A 15,636-nucleotide genomic window follows, 5' to 3' on the forward strand; every position below is an offset into this window, starting at 1 on the left:
CTGAAAATGCAAACAATAAATGGTTATTCATGTGCAAACAATGGAATCTAGACTCTTAACTCTCAGCAAATACAAAAATCAAATCAAAATGGATTAAAGACTTATATCTAATACCTGAAACTATGAAATAACTGCAAAAAAACTTTGGGGGAAACCTTCAGGACATTGGTCTGGGCAAAGAATTCTTGAGCAATACCTTACAAGCACAGACAACCAAAGCAAACACAAACAAATGAAAACACATCAAGTTAAAGAGCTTTTACATGGCAAAGAATACAATCAACAAAGTGAAGAGTCAACCAGCAGAATGGGAGAAAATATTTGCAAATGACCCATCTGAAAAGGGTTTAATAACCAGAACATGAAAAGGGCTCAAACAACTCTGTAAAAATGCATCCAATAATCCAAACCAAAAATTGACAAAATATTTTAATAGACACTTCTCAAAAGAAGATATGGTAAACAGGCATAGGAAAAGGTGCTCAACATCACTGATCATTAGGTAAATGAAAATCAAAACTACAATGAGATATCATCTCACCCTAGTTTAAATGGCTTACATCCAAGTAACAGGCAAAAACAAATGCTGGAGTGGATGTAAAAAATGGAAACCCTTGTAGACTCTTAGTGGGAATGTATATTTATACAACCACTGTGGAGAACTGTTTGGAGGCTCTTTAAAAAAAAAAAAAAGAGGAATAAGAAGAAGACATGAGCTACCATGTAATCCAGAAATCCCACTGCTGGGTGTATACCTGAAAGAAAAAAAAAATCAGTATATCAAAGATGTATCTGCACTCCCATGTTTGTTGTAGCACTGAATACAATAGCTAAGATTGAAAGCAATCTAACTTTCCATCAATGGGTGTGTGGGTCAAGAAAATGTGGTACATACACAATGGCAAACTATTCAGGTATAAAAAATGAGATATAGTCATTTGCATCAATATTAATGGAATTTTAGATCATTATCTTAAGTAAGCCAGGCAGAGAAACAGAAACATAAGGTCATATAAAAATACTGCTTCACATTTGTAAATATCATGCATCTCATGAAAAACAGTTTGAGATATTGGGAAACTATGAAACTCATCGTGGTAGATACAAAATTTGCAAAAGTTTTAATTTTCCTTGAATTGTCAAGTATTATAATTGGCAGTAGCTACCGTCCCTTGCTTTACTGAAGTGGCATACTCATTTATTTTTGAGGAAATGTCTGCAAATAACCAAATCTGAAGAAGCATCTTTTCGCTTTTTTTTTTTTTTTTTTTAGGGAAAATATTATGTTCCATGAAATATAGTAGCCAATGCAGTTCATAACTCAAATAATTATACAAATGCTTTTTCTGAAGATAACTATCTCAAATCAGTATGTGATTTAGAAGTGCTTTATGTATACTTCTCATTTTGTCATATGGCTAATTAAAAAGACATGTTCAAGAGTGGAACAGTAATTAAAATTAATCATACTTTCTGCTTCAACAAGTACATTCTTAAGTGAAACTGGAATTTTTTAAAAACTGAGAGCACATGACAGTGAAGAAAACAAAGGCTACTTGTACAGTTTAATGCCAGTTTCTTAATTTATGCTAAGGTACAAGCTCTAATACTTATCATTGGTTTTATATCATCAGTATAAATGTTTAAACAGTGAAAAAAATGTTTTGACCTTGCAGACACCCTCAAAGCTTTGTGGAGAACCCTTGATGTGTATATGGAGTACCAATGCCATATATCTATAACTCATCACTCAAAAATATGGAAAGATAAAGCCTTTGTTCTTTTATTTCTACCCACATTGTTTGAAAGCTGACTCTGAAGCTGTTTATATTTCTATACTTCCAATCTTCCCTTCTATCTTAGCTCGGGTCTGCTGGGAGGCAAACTCCAAGACAATATGAGGTATGCAAAAGATTTATTTATAGAAGGAGCAGGAGGTGAGGAGAGCTTTCATACTGTAATTCAGTTCTGACACCTCTGAAAGGGGAGAAAAAAGAAAAGAGAATGAGGTAGACAGAGGTTAGCATTATCAGGGCAGGTTCAAGGGTCATTTAGCCAGAACCATATTCAGACATCAAACCAAAGCCTGCCATTATAGGGGTTCTAGTCCCTCCACAATAGATCTTAGTATCTTCATTATACTTAGTCATTGGCTAGGTGAAGCCCATGGGCAGTGAGACTTTGGTAGGCATGTAGTGGTAGATTTATAAGTACAGTGGCAAAGACCATCAATCTATCATGCTCCCTGCAGCATGACGTCTGAGTGGCACATATTCATGACCCTGTAATTTACCCCTTGCACCAAACAAATCCACTTGTCCAAGCAAGTTTTTAGACATCATCTATGGTTACCAGGGTTCTATCTTCCTGAGAGAAATCTTCAAAATAAGAGTTTTTTGAATAAGCTACAATCTCTGGCATTGTAATTGATCTTAGGAACATAACTGCTACTTATCTTTATTCTCTCTTCTCCACTACATATTATTGATTTCCTTTACCCTCGACTATCGCTGCGGCAGAAAAGTAGAGTGAGCCAGAGGCTGCAAAAGTATGTCTAGGTTCTAGGGAAAAATGAGGGGATATGCATCAGGACATTCACTTGCTCAACGTTTCACTCTGCAAGGTCTCTCCATGGAGGTAATGCAGAAGGCACAGGCACACAACAGTTTAAACTTTTGGAGGTGAATTTTACTCCTGGTATCATAATATTATGAGGCATTTTTACATACTTAGATAATATCAGTGCTGATATCTTCCACCTGGTAATTCCAAATGCATAGTATCTTATTAAGCCTTAACATTTACTTTACAAGGAAATCCAAAAATTCACAGCTAAATCCTCCTTAATAACAGTTATTAGCTGGCATTTGGTACAGTATATGCTTAATGGTTCCTGCTGTTTCTGAGAGGTAAATAGAGTCCTACAGCATCTAATTTGCATTTGAGCCTATCATCAGGACTCACCTACAGATACCAAAGGATATTCACCTCTTAAACACTTCCTTGAATTTTATTTTATGTGCCTTTATTTTATATTGAAAATAATCATTGGTTTCTTCAAAAATGTGCTTCTCAAAAGTAACACCATACTTCTATCTTTTGGGAAATAAATTGAATTCGATTTCTAAAAAAAAGTTGAGAATATCATTTCATTTCCCCTCACTTTTTTTTTTTTTACATTTAAGGAAATCAAGACCCAGCATTTAAAAAATGTGACATTTTCAAACAAATAAGGCAGGTTAATGGCAAAGTTGGTACTAGAAGGAAGTACCATCAAAATGCTTCCAGGTAAACAACAGAAATGTACAACCTGGGACAATTGCTACGTGGCAAAGGGAGAGCTAAATGAAACACTTGGACAATAACAGATGAAGACGAGATTTGTTAGAATTAGTGTAAATTTCCATCTTCTTTGATTTGACTTTAACAAATGCATTAAATTTTAGTAATCCTACCTTTGTTTTAGTATGTTCAGTGGCTTTGTCATTCTCATTTTCCCTTAGGGCAGTTATAAATATAAAAGAAATTATATTTATAATCAAATATAGAGATAAAATAAACATTGTCTCATGTGTTATGAAAATGATAATTACCATGATAACAAGCGTATATTGAATGTAATTTAATTGCCTGTATTCATCATCATTCTTTGCTTACAGGCCAAATCGTACAAAAACGTCATGCACATAGCATCACAATTGTCCAAATACTCCTCTCCAAACAGATGTGCTAGAATTTTCATAAAACTTCCCTTTGGTTGGTTTCACTTCTCTTCACAAAATTTTCCATCTAGCTTGCTTCAGTCGTTTCACAGTATGGTAGTTTTTAGATCTCTAACAGCCCACAATTGTCTCTTGTTTTTCTCTCAGTTATTCTCCACTTTTTTGTTCAAGTGAAGGAAATTATATGCTATGATATACTGGCTACCCTTTGACCTCTCACAAAGAGTTACATGTCATCTCCCACACGAGGAAGCTTTACAGAGCAATTCAACCTTCCTTGCAATTCCGTCTTTTATCTGGAACTGGAGCTAGGGGTAGCAGAATGTGGAGAAGTACAAAATTAAAAAAAATAAATAAAGTAAAAAATGTTATTTGTATTGAATATATCAAAATGTTTATTTCAATTTCTTTTAGAGTATGCTAATATTTTCTAGGTGTTAAACTTGCACAAGTCACTAAAAGTATTTAGAATTCAATATGGTTATATTGATCAAGGTAGGCTAGATTTTGCTATAGTAACAAATAAACCTCAGATCTCTGTGACTTAAAATGAGAAGTTTATTTTGTATTCAGATGACATATCCATCCTTGTTCCACAAGGAAGCTCATCTGTTGTAGGTACTCATACCCCCTAGGTTGTCAGAAACAGCTATCATCTTGTACCATTGCTTGCCACTATACCAGAGGGAAAAGAAGACCCTGTCATGTATTACACGATTAATTAAATGATGCAGTGAGGAAGTGACACAGTCATCTCTGTTCACACACACCAGACAGAACTAATTCAGTGTAAGTTTCCAGAAAAGGAAACAATGTATGTGGCAAACACACCTAATGGCTATTACAAAGGAAAATATGTTTCTTTTGTTTTCCTGTCTTATGACTCTTAAGAAAATCTAGGCAAAACCATTCAGGACATAGTCATAGGCAAGGACTTCATGACCAAAACACCAAAAGCATTGGCAACAAAAGCCAAAATAGACAAATGGGACCTAATCAAACTCCACAGCTTCTACACAGCAAAACAAACAGTCATTAGAGTGAATCGGCAACCAACATAATGGGAGAAAATTTTTGCAGTTTACCCTTCTGACGAAGGGCTGATATCTAGAATCTACAAAGAACTGAAACAGATTTACAAGAAAAAAACAAACAAGCCCATTCAAAAGTGGGCAAAGGATATGAATAGACACTTTACAAAAGAAGACATACATGAGGCCAACAAACATATGAAAAAATGCTCATCATCACTGGTCATTAGAGAAATGCAAATCAAAACTACATTGAGATACCATCTCACGCCAGTTAGAATGGCGATCATTAAAAAATCTGGAGACAACAGATGCTGGAGAGGATGTGCAGAAATAGGAACACTTTTACACTGTTGGTGGGAGTGTAAATTAGTTCAACCATTGTGGAAGACAGTGTGGCGATTCCTCAAGGACCTAGAAATAGAAATTCCATTTGACCTAGCAATCCCATTACTGGGTATATATCCAAAGGATTATAAATCGTTCTACTATAAGGACACATGCACACGAATGTTCATTGCAACACAGTCTACAACAGCAAAGACCTGGAACCAACCCAACTGCCCATCGATGATAGACTGGACAGGGAAAATGTGGCACACATACACCATGGACTATTACGCAGCCATCAAAAACAATGAGTTTGTGTCCTTTGTAGGGACATGGATGAACCTGGAATCCATAATTCTCAGCAAACTGACACAGGGGCAGAAAATCAAACACCACATGTTCTCACTCATAGGCGGGTGTTGAACAATGAGAACACATGGACATAGGGAGGGGAGCACTACACACTGGGGCCTGTTGGAGGAAAATAGGGGAGGGACAGCGGGGGGTGGGGAGTGGGGGGGGAGGGCATGGGGAGAAATGCCAGATATAGGTGAGGGGGAGGAAGGCAGCAAATCACACTGCCACGTGTATACCTATGCAATAATCTTGCATGTTCTTCACATGTGCCCCAAAACCTAAAATGCAATAAAAAAAGAAATAAATTTAAAAAAAAGAGAAAAAAAAAGAAAATATTAAAACATAACTATCTTCATTTTTAAAAACTATGTATGTGACTCCAAGGATCATTTTTCCCTAACTGCCCAGTGAAAATGGGAATATCCTCTAAATTGTCCTGACAAGTCTGCCTTCTGCTTAGGCACTTTAAGGTAAGTGATCTCACTATCTAAGATTCCTATATGTAGACACGTGTCATTGTTATTCAAGACTAGTTTGATTTGTCATAACTTTATTTCTTCAGGTTCTTCCCTTTAGAAAAATCAGAATTTATTCATCTCTCAGATATTTGGGGGATTGTTTCCAGATTTCCAGGATCCCCACCACACACACACACACACACACAATATCCAAATCTGCACACACTCAAGTCACACTGTTGGCCTGGTAAAACCTGGATATATGGAAAGTTGGCCCTCTGTGTATGCAAGTTTCACATTCCATGTATACTGTGTCAGATTCTGGTTTGGTTGAAAAAAATCCACATATAAGTAGACCTGTGCAGTTCCAACCTGTGTTGTTCACAGGCCAACTATATATTAATAACAGCAGAAATAATGATATGCATATATAAATATACTCATTTAATCATGAAAAAATCTCTATCCATTAGTCAGATTATTGTCTCCATGTAAACAATGACTACCCTTTTCCATAACACCCTTTTAAATATATGAAAATAAATATGTGCTAACCATCCTCACTTTCTCCAATTATTTCCCACGAAATTAATTCTAAATACTTTATCTCCTTCTTTGTCCTATTCTGAATGTACTAGTTTGGAAATATTATTCTGATGCTGTGGTTCTCAGAAAAAACCATAATACTTTAAATATGGTTAGAACAGGATATAGCTAAATAGGATTTTTTTTTTCAGTTATCTTACATTACCAGTGGTATAACGTACCACTGTATAACGAGTTGTTTAGTTTATTTATGTGTCTGTTTTAGAAGCTTCAAGTCAATCATTTAGCCTGATTTAATTCTAATTTCCTTTCAGAACCTCAGCCCAGGACCTAGACTACAGTTCAGTCTAAATATTGAATGATAGATTAAACCCTCTGCTTTCCTCTCCAACTTCTCTGAACTAGTTTTCTATGTTTGCTATACAAATTACCACAAACTTGGTGACATAAAACAACCAAATGTATTGTCTTACTTATGGAAGTCAGAAGTCTAAAGTATGTTGGCAAGATTGTATTTCTTCTGAAGATTACAAAAGAAGATCCAACCTTTGCCTTCTCCAGCTTCCAGAGGGTACATAAATATCTTGGTTTATAACCTCACATCACTGTGACCCCTGCTTCCATCATCACATCTTCTTATTGGACTCTGACCTTCTTTCCTCCCTCTTATAGGGACTATTGTCGTTACGCTGCACTCATGTAGATATTCTATGATAATCTCCACATCTCGAGATCCTTAACTTAATCACATCTTCAATTTTGCTATTGTCATGTAAGCTAATATCTTTGCAGTTTTGGGGGATTAGGATGTAGATAACTTTTTAGAGCTATTATTTTTCCTGTCACAATTTCCTATAACTTGTCTTCTTTCTCATTATGCTTCAGCCACCCTAACTGTATCATTCAGGGTTTTAAATTACAAGTAACAGGGATGTATGCTGAATAATTAATGAGAAAATGAACTTATTAAAATAAATTTTTAAAAATTGTTGGAAGGATTAAAGAATTAGGCTCCAGGTTATACATATAAAAATAACAGCCAAAATTATCTTCAGAACTGGTGTCATGAGAGAATCACTGCAGCTATTGAGCACTAAATCCACACCACACCATTTCTGAGCCAGGAACATAACTTTGCAGCATCATTATGACTGCTGAAGAGTAAAAGGCTATTGTCCCCATGATGACTCCATCTCTTGAACCAAAATTTCAAATGACTGTGTCTGATTATTGAAGCCTGAGTCACATTTCTGTACCCTATTTCTAAGTGTGTTAGCAATGGCTTTCCAAGGAAACCATACCAATAAGAGATAGATGATAGAGACACAGGGAGAAAGATGAGAGAGGATTTAATTAGGAAATTGGCTCACACAACTGTGGAGACCAAGAAGTCACATGACAGCTTCAAGCTGGAGATGCTGGCTCGGTCAAAGTCAAAAGGCCTTAGAACCAGGAAAACCAATGTTGTTACTCCCAGTCCAAAATCAAAGGCCTGAGAACTCAGGGCAATGCTGGTGCAAGTCCTGGGGCCCAAGGGCTGGGGAGCCTGGGGTGGTTATTCAAGAAAAGAGAAAGAGGGTATCACAGCTTGAGCCGACGGATGAACACATTCACCCTTTCTCTGTTTTTGTTGTTTCAGGGCACCCAGAAGATTGGATGGTGCTCACCCACATGGAGGGCAGATCTTTCTCACCCAGTTCACTCAACTCATAGGATAATATCTTCTGACACACACACAAAAATAAGCTTTATCAAGTTTCTACATATTTTTAATACAGTCAAGTGGCCACCTAAAATTAAACAGCAAGGAAGGTCAAAAAGTCAAATACTTAATATTTAATCTCTTGAAGAAAGAGGCACGAAGATTTAAAAAGACAAGACTTCTCAAAACAAAGAAAATAATTCAAGATTTCAGGTTACTTGAACAAATTGCAGTCTTTGGCAACTACTAATTTAGTTTTTTTCACTATCTATGCATATATTCTAGAAATTCTATATAAATAGATAATCTATAGACTTTTATAGTGAGGACTTTTGTGTCTGATTTCTTTCATTTAGAATAAATGTTTTTAAAGTTCATCTATGTTACAGCATTCTTTTCCTTTTATTCCTTTTTTACTTCCAAATAATATTCCATTGTATGGATATATCACTTTTTTGTTACCATCCATGAGCTGATGGATATTTGGATTGTTTTCATATTTTTGAATACTATGAATAATGCTGTTATGAACATATTTGCACAAGTTTTTGTATAAACATGCTTTTAATTTTGGGGATATAATACCTGGGAGTAAAATTGTTGGGTCACATGATGATTCTGTATTTCATTTATTGAGGTGCCATCAAATTCTTCATCAGTTTCATCATATTACATCCACATGAGTTATGTAGAAAGTTTCCATTTCTCTGGTCAATACTTATTATCTGTCTTTTTGATTATCACCATCCTAGGTGAAGTGAAGTGTTATTGTGACCTTGATTTACAATTCTTTAATGATCAGCATTGCATATTTTTTTCACATGGTTGTTAGATATTTTCATGTCTGCTTTAGAGAAATATCTGTTCAGATCATTTGCAAATTTTCCAGGTAAGTTATTTTTATTTTTTATAACCAAGATAAAAGAGTCATATATTCGGGAAAACAATTTGGTATCAGATATATTATTTGCAAATATTTTCTACAATTATGTGGGTTGCTTTTTAACTTTTACAATAGTAATTTTTCAATTTTTAATTTTTGCAGGTAGATATCAGTTGTATATATTTATGGGTTACAGGAGATATTTTGATACAGGAATGCAATACAAGATAATTACACCAGGGCAAATAGGGTGTCTACTAGCTGATGTATGTATTCTTTATGTTTCAAACAATCTGATTATACTCATGAACATTTAAATTATTTTTTAATATAGTCACCATGCTGTGCTAGCAAATACTGTCTTATTTTTTTTTCTATATTTTATAGATGGGGTTCACTAAAGCAAACTTTATTTTAACTTTGATGAAGTCTAATTTATTATTTTACTTTTGTATTTTGGGTGGGATATCTAATAAATATTGCCTAGCTCAAGGACACAACGATTTACACCTATGATTTCTTATGATAGTTTTATAGTTTTAGCTTTTTCATGTAGTTCTTCAATCCATTTTGTGCTTATTTTTCCCTATGGTGTATGTAAGTGTCCAAATCTATTTTTTTCTGTATGTGAATATCTAGCTATCCCAGCATTATTTGTTGAAGAACACAATAATTTCTCCATTATTTTATTTTGGCATGTTTGTTGAAATTCAGTGTACTTTAAAACATGGGAATTTATTTCTGGACTCTAAATTCTATTCCATTGCTCTATATGTCTATTGTTACACTAGTACCACACTGTTTTGATGAATGTAGGTTTCTGCTAGATTTGGGAAATAAAAAGTTTGAGACTTTCAAATACATTTTTCTTTTTCAATATCATTTTGGATATTCTGAGTCTCTGGATTTTCATATTAATTTTACCATTGGTTTTCCAATCTCTGCAAAATGAAAAGAAGTTGGAATTCTGAAAACAATTACACTAAATCTGTGGATGAATTTCAGATTATATTGGCATTGTATTAATCCCTTTTCATACTGCTCTGAAGAAATACCCAGGATTAGGTAATTTATAAAGAAAACGAGGTTTATTGGACTCACAGTTTCATTTGGCTGAGGATGCCTCACAATCATGGCAGAAGGTGGAGGAGCAAAGGCATGTCTTACATGGTGGCAGGATAGAGAGTGTGTGTAGGAGAATTGCCCTTTGTAAACCAATCAGATCTCATGAGACTTATTCACCATCACAAGAACAGCACAGGAAAAACCTACCCCCATGATGCAATTACCTTCCACTGGGTCCCACCTATGACATAATTCCTCCTTGGAATTATGGGAGCTACAATTCAAGATGATATTTGGGTAGGGAAAGTCAAACTATATCAGCCATTTTCTCAATAGTTTTTCCATCCAAGAACATGGACATATTTACATTTATTTGTCTCATTAAAATTATTTCAATAATATTTTACAGTTTTCAGTGTAAAATGTTATATTTTTGGTCAAATTTATTTCCAAACATTTTTGATGTTTGGAAACATTATTTTTGATGGCTTCTTTTTTTACAATTATACTCTAAGTTCTGGGGTACATGTGTAGATTTTGCAGGATTGTTACATAAGTATACACATGCCATGGTGTTTTGCTGCATCCATCCCCCTGTCATCTACATTAGATATTTCTCCTCTTGTTATCCCTCCCCAATCTCCCCATCCCCTGCTATCCCTCCCCTAGCTTTCCCACCCCTCAACAGACCCCAGTGTGTGATGTTCCCCTCCCTGTGTCCATGTGTTCTCACTGTTCAACACCCACTTATGAGTGAGTATTTGGTTTTCTGTTCTTGTGTCAGTTTGCTGAGTTGCCTTCTTAAATGTAATTATTTCTTAATTTCCTGTTTGGATTAGTCATTGCTTGTGTTTGAAGTAAAACTCACTTTTAAAATTTGATCTTGTATCTTTCAACCTTGTCGAGCTCATGTAACAACTAGAATAGTTTGTGTATTACTTACAGTTTTCTATATATAAGATAATGTTATCTGTAAATATTTGCTTTTTCTTTCCAATCTGGATACATTTTACCTGATTTCATTTTATTGACTGATATTTCTGGCTAAAGCATTTAGCGAGATGTTGACTTAAAGAGGTATGAATGAATATCTGTCCTCTTCCTAAATTTAGATGGACAGCTTTTAGTTTTTCACCGTTAAGAATGATATTAGCTCTGTGTTTCAGGACAAAAAACACTCAGCAAACTAGGAATATCAGGGAACTTTCTTAGCCTTACATATTTTCAGTATCTATTATATTATTATTTTTCATCAGTTATTGATATTATGAATTCTATTAATGATTTTCCAAATTTTAAATAATTACTACAATCTTTGTATTACTACTTCATGATCAATATATATTATTTTCAATATATTGCTGAATTGAATTGCCAGTATTCTATATTTATGGATCTCTATTTCATAAATAAAATTCAGCTGTTGTTTGTATTTTTCCATGTTTCATACAAATTGTATCAAGATTATACTATCTCTATAGGATGTACTGAAACAATTTTCTTTTTTATGCTCTAAAACAGATTAATAGCATAAAACAGTATCTATTAATACAAGAAATAAAATTATTCAAAGATGAATTTTTATTATATCAGGGTCCTTTAGAAGGAAATTTATTTTTACACTTGAAGTTGTTATTTTTTTATCATTCCAGATTTTCTATTTTCTTTTGACTCTATTTTGTAAATTTATATTATCTAGTAAATTATGAGTTTTATGAATATTTTCTAAGTTTTTTATTCACTTACAATTTTTATTCTTCAGACATCTATTTTTCTCTTCATTGTTGTTTTATTTTCTATTAGATTTATCTGTCCTGGATTTATTCATCTCTATGTTATGGTCTTCAATTCATTTGCCAATTTTTACAATTTATATCTTTACTGAAATAAAAGAAATTTCGATTTTATGTAAGAAAGAATATAAGTTTTTAGAAGGAAATTAATCTAATTTGTCTTTTTAATCAGGTCAGTATGAAATGTACTTCATTGTTCAGTACTTGAAGTCATAACCAACGTAAAAAATACCTGATTATAATGCACTCTAATTTCAGATGAAGTATCCAAAAGCAAATTGCAAGGCTTTTTATTTCTCAGCATAAAATTCTGAAGACTAAAATAAGATTAATTATCAACATTGTACTTTTTTATATTGAAAATAGCTATTTTTCTTTAAACGTCAATGTCTTTACAAGGTCTTTTTGCATTTTGATTGAAGATGCCTGTAATTTAACTTACCAATTTTATTACATGCAAATTATTTGTGTCTAATCATCAAAGGGAGTTTCTTTTAAATATCTATTGGGCATAATATAGCAGATAGGTAGGTAGGTAGATAAATAGAAATATATATCTAGATTCATTTATCTATTTATATATATATATATATATTTATTTATTTATTCCATAATGTTAGTTTCACTTGTTTTTCAAAAAATATAAAAGTAATAAAAAAGCATATTCCTTAGCAATTAAGTTTAATCATATACAAATAAAACTGACATTATGTCAACTGTGTAGGCACTTGAGTAGATGAATCTTGCCTTCTCAACTAAATTATTACTCTAATAATAGCAGTTGCTGCAGAACTTGCCAGTGTGTGTTTGAATTTTTAGATGATTTCCTGTAGTCTCAGCAAAAAAAAGTAGATTACTAAACCTTGAAAAAAAGATTTCATGTGTGACTTGAAGGAGATTTAACTTTGTTATTTTAACCAGTGCTGACAGCACAACAAAGAGGCTAACATTCAAATATGCGTATTACTAAAGGCCATCTGGGTTTCGTTTTCCCAATATGTGGCTATTGTAATCTATTTCTTGTGGAGTGCAGACTCATATTAGTTATTCTAAACAGTTGAGCCTTACTTTGTTTTAGAAATCATGAGGGAGGCTGATTTTGGGGGTTGATCATGGGGTTGAATTTTACATGAAATATTAAAAATGATAGAATTATGTTTAAGTGTAATATATTTATCATTTGTAACAAAAATCTGAAACAATCCATAATTAAAAAATGGACATACAAGATATTTTGAAAGGTTTTTGTCAAAAATCAATGTTTCCTAAACTGTTGTGCAAAAAGAAAAAAAAAAGAAAACCTACATCAGAATGACTTGAGAGCTTACTAATATTGCAGAACCCTGGGACCTATCTAAGACTTGGGCAGTGATATAACTTGGACATTTGTCCCTGCCCAAATCTTGTAATCCAATATAATCCCCATGAAGGTATGTAGCAAGATGGTGGAATAGAATGCTCCACCAATTATCCCCCCCAAAAGGACACCAATTTAACTACATTAAAAAAACAAACAAACAAACAAAACAAACAAACAAAAAAACTTCATAAGAAACCAAAATAGGTGAGTACTCAGAGTACTCAGTTTTAACTTTCTATTTCTGCAAGAGGCACTGAAGTAATAGGAAAAACAGCCTTAAATCACAGATGCTATCCTTTCTCAGTGCCCTAGTGTGGCACTGTGGTGTTGACAGTGTTTCTGTGTGCAAGAGAGAGAAGACCACAGCAAGTGTAAGTCATTCAACTGAGTGCTGCCCTCTTATAACAGAAAGCATAACTGGACCAAACTCAGCTGATGCCTGTCCATGGAGGGAGCACTAAATCAGTCTAACAAGAGGAAAATTTCTGAGCCCAGTGGTGGGAACTTCAGTTCATACTAGCCTTGCTACTGAGGGCTAAAGTGCTCTGGGGCCTAAATTAAACTGGAAAGGCAGTCTAGACCACAAAGACTGCAACTCCTAGAGGAATTGTTGAGGGGCCATGCAATCTACTGGGATGTCAGCCTGGGTAGCTAAGAGAGTTCTGGAATTACCCCTTCCCTACTTCCAGGTTACACAGCTCCAAGCTCCAAAAGACATCTTCCTTCTGATTAAAGAGAGCAGACGAAAGAGTAGAAAGAAAATTCCCACTGTCTCTTGCATCTTGGATACCTGCTTAGCTACTGCAGAATAGGGCACTGGTAAGAGTCTTGAGGTCTCCCTTCTAGGCCCCAAATTGGGGATGACATTTCTACACATCTTAGACCAGGAGGGAACATGCTGTCTTTAAGGGAAGCATGCAGTCTTGAAAGAATTTATCACCTGCTATCAGAAGAGCTCTTGACACCTGAAAAGCCAACAATGATATTTAAGTACCATACCAAGGGCCTTGGGTGAGCCTCTGAGGTTTAACGGCTTTGGGTGAGAATCAGTACATTTCCAACTGTGGTGACTATGAGGCCAGACTCCTTATGCTTGAGAGCAGTGAAGAGAAAGTAAAGAGAAATTTGTCTTCACCTTACAGAACACCTTGGGTACAAGAGTGTAGAGCAGCAAAAGGATTCTTGGGGTCCTTAATTCCAGGGCTTAGGTCTTGGATGGCATTTCTGGACCTGTCCTGGGCCAAAAGGGAACCCCCTTCCCTGAATAGGCAGTCTCAGGCCAGGCAGTAATCATCACAACTGACAGACGTGCCTCTGTGCCTTAAGAGAATATCATCAGTAGTCTGACAATACTCCCTCTGGGCCTGTGGTGGCAGCAGCCACAGGGTGATGCTTCTCTGCTTTTGGAAAGGATAGAGACAGTGCAAAGGAATGCATCTTATGGTTTCAGTGTAAGTGGAGCCGTAGTACATTAGAACACCAGCTAGACGTCTAAGGATTTTGACTCTAGTAACTGGCTCCCAGATGGCACCTCTGATCATGTTCAGGGTCTAGAGCCATTCACTGCCTTTAATGGAGGATGCAGACCTAGCTGGCTTTCCCACCTACTGAATGTATAGTCCCAGGGTCTTGAGCAAACATAGGCAGTAGGCCGGGAGTGGTTACAACAGGCCCTGGACAAGACTTAGCGCTGGGCTGGAATCAGGTCTGATCCAGTAAAATCCTAGTGGCAGTAGCCGCAAGAGTGCTTGTGTCACTCTGACTCAATCTCCAGGTGGCTCAGAACAGAGAGGCAGAAATAATCCAGTTGTTTTGGAGAAAGCAAGGGAAGAGAACAAGAGTCTCTGCCTGTTTATCCAGAGAATTCTTCCAGAGTTTGTCCAAGACAATCAAGGCAGTGCTTCAGTATGAATCTGCAAGAACCACAGTGCAACAGGGATTGGGGTGCCCCCTAAAGCAGATGCAGCTTAGAGCATAACACCACAGTACTTTGAATATTAGAAAGCCTTTTAAGGAAGGACAAGTACAAACATGCCCAGGCTGCGAAGAATACAATGAACACCTATCTATTTAATGTCGAGACACAGAAGCCTCTTTACAAGTATTAAGACTACCTGGGAAAATGTCACCAAACCAAATGAACTAAAATAAAGCAGCAGGTAAAAATCCTAGTGAAAAAGAGATATATTACCCTTCAGATAGAAAATTCAAAATATCGGTATTGGGGAAACTCAAAACATTCAAAGTAACATAGAGAAGTAATTCAGAATTCTATCAGATAAATTTAACAAAGAAACTGAAATAATTAGAAAGGAACAGAAATTCTGTAGCTGAGAAATGCAATTGGCAGACTGAAGCATGCATCAGAGTTTTTTAACAGCAGAATGGA

General features: G+C 35.2%; 1 long non-coding RNA gene across 1 annotated transcript; it reads right to left on the reverse strand.

The window, feature by feature from the left end:
* Nucleotides 1-272: 272 nt before the first annotated feature.
* Nucleotides 273-6,496, reverse strand: LOC116535244. The gene is made up of 3 exons (XR_004262118.1): nucleotides 6,483-6,496; nucleotides 2,452-2,455; nucleotides 273-382 (listed from the first exon to the last, which is right to left on the reverse strand). It is a non-coding gene; the product is annotated as an uncharacterized LOC116535244 (long non-coding RNA).
* Nucleotides 6,497-15,636: the final 9,140 nt, after the last annotated feature.

The sequence above is a fragment of the Sapajus apella genome, unplaced genomic scaffold, assembly GCF_009761245.1.
Source record: "Sapajus apella isolate SASKATOON/1434 unplaced genomic scaffold, GSC_monkey_1.0 scaffold93, whole genome shotgun sequence".
Classification (NCBI taxonomy): Eukaryota; Metazoa; Chordata; class Mammalia; order Primates; family Cebidae; genus Sapajus; species Sapajus apella.